Below are 3,936 nucleotides of genomic sequence, written 5' to 3'. Positions count from 1 at the left end.
AAACCTTTGAGTGTTTTAACAACTCCCAACAAACAAAAGCCCAGGACTACATGGCTTCACAAGATGGTGAATTCTACCAAGCATTTAAAGAAGAATTAGTACCTATCCTCCAACTATTCCAAAAAAAATTAAAGAGGAAAGAATGCTTCGGAACTCATTCTATGAGGCCAGCGTTATCCTGATACCAAAACCAGACAAAGACACTACATAAAAAGAATTACAGGCCAATATACCTGATAAACATAGATGCTAAAATTCTCAACAGAATACTAGCAAACCAAATTCAACAGTACATTGAAATGATTATACACCACAATCAAGTGGGATTTATACCAGGGATGCAAGAATGATTCAACACCTGCAAAACAATTAATGTGATTCATCACATCAACAAAACCAAGGATAAAAATCATGATAGATGCAGAAAAAGCATTTGACAAAATTCAATGTTCATTTATGATAAAAACTCTCAACAAAGGGGGTATTGAAGGAACGTACCTCAACTTGATAAAGGCTATATATGACAAGCCCACAGCTAATATACTCAATGGTGAAAAGCTGAAAGCTTTTTCTCTAAGATCAGTAATAAAGCAAGGATGCCCACTCTCACCATTATTATTCAATATAGTACTGGAAGTCCTAGCCACAGCAATCAGACAAGAAAAAGATAAGGCATCCAAATTGGAAAGAAAGAAGTTGAACTGTTACTATTTGCAGATGATTTGATGCTATATATAAAAACCCTGATTTCCAGTCAAGATGGTGGAGTAGGTAAGTGCTGTGCTTGCCTTCTCTCATGACTGCATTAAAATTACAACTAAACTACAGAGAAACCATTATAGAAGACTAGCTGAACAGAAACCCTACAACTAAGGACATGCAGAAGAAGCCACCTTGAAACTGGTAGGAAGGGTGGAGTCACAGAATGGGCTGATCCCACAACCACATGTGGCAGTTAAAAATCAGGAGGGATATCTCAGCTGCAGAGGTTCCCCTGGAGGAGTGAGGGATCCCAGCCACACACTGGGCTCTCCAGCACGGTTCCAGTGCCAGGGGAAAAAGTCCCCACAACTTCTGGCTGTGAAAACCAGCAGAGATGTGGTTGAGTGAGACAAAGGGCTGCTGGGCTCCCAGGTGTTCATCTTAAAGGGCCTGTGTATGGACTTACTCGCTGACAGTCATTTGCTGGAGCAGCAGCTCAAAAGGTGGCAGGCACATATGGGAGGAACTGAATTATCTGGCTCCAGGGTGACAGCTGGAGGGACAGCTTTCTCCCAGACAGAAGTGCTGGCAGAATCTATTCTTTGTTGAGCCTTCCCACTTCCTCACATGCAGATGCAAGTGGCCACCTATCTGAGTCTCCATTGCCCTACCCTGGTGATTCCCTGAGATCCTGCCCCACCCAATTTGTGGGTCCACCCAAGCTGTTTCCAGTGACTTTTTCATACAAACAGCCAGTCTTGGCTCATGCTGTGGACTTCCCTAAAATTTCTCAAAGATTCACAAAACCCAAACAAGCAGCATTTCCCATATCTCTTGCTGAGCAGCCCCTAGCCCAGCATTCATGGCAGCTGGCCTTGGTTCATGGTTTGGCCTTTCGAGGCACCTCCAAGCCCCACTCAGGCGATGGGCATCTTCAGATTACTTTGCAACTCATGCTAGGTGGCCCCAAGTAGGGCACAGGTTGCCACTGAACTTGGCCTGAGGCAGGGCCCCTTCCAGGAACTGGCATGCCTGTTGGCCAGCGTCGGATAGAGCCACAGCACCACATGGCTGCCTGCATGGATGACACACCCAAAGGACTGACTGAGCAGGCACCAGAGCCCTGCTAAAGAAAATTCTACTCCATAGGGTCAGACCCTGCACAATAGCTCTTCCACTGTAGTCACAACTAGTCCTCATAGCCAAAAAGCCTGAGGGTCAGTCTCTTGCACTGACATGCAAACAGTAACCAGTGCTCAACTGCAACAGCAGGGCACACACAACCCATACAATGGACACACCTGGAATGTGTGGCTCAGGTGACCAGGGAGATTATGCCACTGGGCCCTATGGGACACCTATTACATAAGTCACTCTGCTAAGACTGGGAAACATTGCAGCTCTAACTAATACATAGAAACAAACACAAGAGAAGCAGCCACAATGGGGAGACAAAGAAACATACCCCAAATAAAAGAGCAGACCAAATTTCCAGAAAAAGAACTAAACAAAATGGAGACCGGCAATCTACCAGATACAGAGTTAAAAAAACTGGTTATAAGGATGCTCAGTGTCTAAGTGAGAACTTCAACAAAGGGATAGGAAACATAAAAATGGAGATAGAAAACATGAGAAAAGAACCAGTGAGAAATAAAGAATACAATAACTGAAATGAAGAATACATTAGAGGGAATCAACAGTAGATTAGATAATGCAGAGGACTGAACAAGCAATTTAAATGTTAAAGTAGCATGAAACACCCAATAAGAACAGCAAAAAGAAAAGAATCCAATAAAATGAGGGTAGTTTAAGGGGCCTGTGGGACAACATCAAGAGGACCAACATTTACATCATAGGGGTACCAAAAGGAGAAGAGAGAGAGAGCAAGGGATTAAAAGCCTATTTAAAGAAATAATGACTGAAAATTTCCCTAACCTGGTGAAGGAAATAGACATACAAGTCCAGGAAGTGCAGAGAGTCCCAAACAAGAGGAACCCAAAGAGGCCCACACCAAGACATATCATAATTAAAATGCCAAAGGTTAAAGACAAAGAGAAAACCTTAAAAGGAGCAAGAGAAAAGCAGCTAGTTAACTACAAGGGAGCCCGCATAAGACTGTCAGCTGATTTCTCAACAGAGGCTTTGCAGGCCAGTAGGCATTGGTACAAAATATTCAAAATGATGAAAAGCAAGGACCTACAACCAAGAGTACTCTACCAACAAAGCTATCATTTAGAATTGAAGGAGCGGTAAAAAGCTTCCCAGACAAGAAAAAGCTATAGAAGTTCATCACCACCAAACCAGTATTACAAGAAATTTTATAGGGACTTTTTTAAGAAGAAGGAAAAAAATCCAATAAGTGAATAATAAGATGGCAATAACTACATCTTTATCAACAATTACGTTAAAAGTAAATGGATTAAATGCTCCAAATAAAAGGGTGGCTGAATGGATAAGAGAATATATGCTGCCTAGAAGAGACTCACTTCAGATCAAGAGACACACACACAGACTGAAAGTAAAAGGATGGAAAAAGATATTTCATGAAAATGGAAACAAAACAAGCTGGAGTAGCAATATTTATACCAGACGAAATAGACTTTAAAACAAAGAAAGAAAAAAAAAACAGAGAAAAAAGGATCCCGTAATCTCACTTCTGGGTATTTATCCAAAGAAACCCAAAATGCTACTTCAAGGGGATGTGTGCATTCATATGTGTGCAATTCATTGCAGCATTGTTTACAGTAGCCAAGATGTGGAGGTAGCCTGGGTTTCCATTGATGGATGAATGGGTATTGCATATATATACAATGGAATATTGCTTGGAATGGAATGGGTTCTTGCCATCTGTGGCAGCATGGATGGACCCGGAGGGTATTGTGCTGAGTGGAGTATGTTAAACAGAGGAAGACAGATGCAATGTTATTTCACTTATATGTGGAATCTAAAGAACAAAATAAACAAATAAAATAGAAACTCATAGATATAGATAACATTTTGATGGTTATCAGATGGGAGGGAGTTGGGGTTGAGTGAAAAAGGGGAAGGGATTAAGAAGTACAAATTGATAGCTACAAAATAGTCATGGGGATGTAAAATATAGCATAAGGAATATCATCAATAATATTGTAATAACTATGGTGTCAGATAGGTACTAGATTTATTGAGGTGATCACTTCATAAGTTATATAAACATTTAATTATGTTGTACCCTTGAAACTAATATAATATTGT

The sequence above is a fragment of the Hipposideros armiger genome, unplaced genomic scaffold, assembly GCF_001890085.2.
Source record: "Hipposideros armiger isolate ML-2016 unplaced genomic scaffold, ASM189008v1 scaffold_1050, whole genome shotgun sequence".
Lineage (NCBI taxonomy): Eukaryota > Metazoa > Chordata > Mammalia > Chiroptera > Hipposideridae > Hipposideros > Hipposideros armiger.
This window is presented reverse-complemented; position numbering follows the sequence as displayed.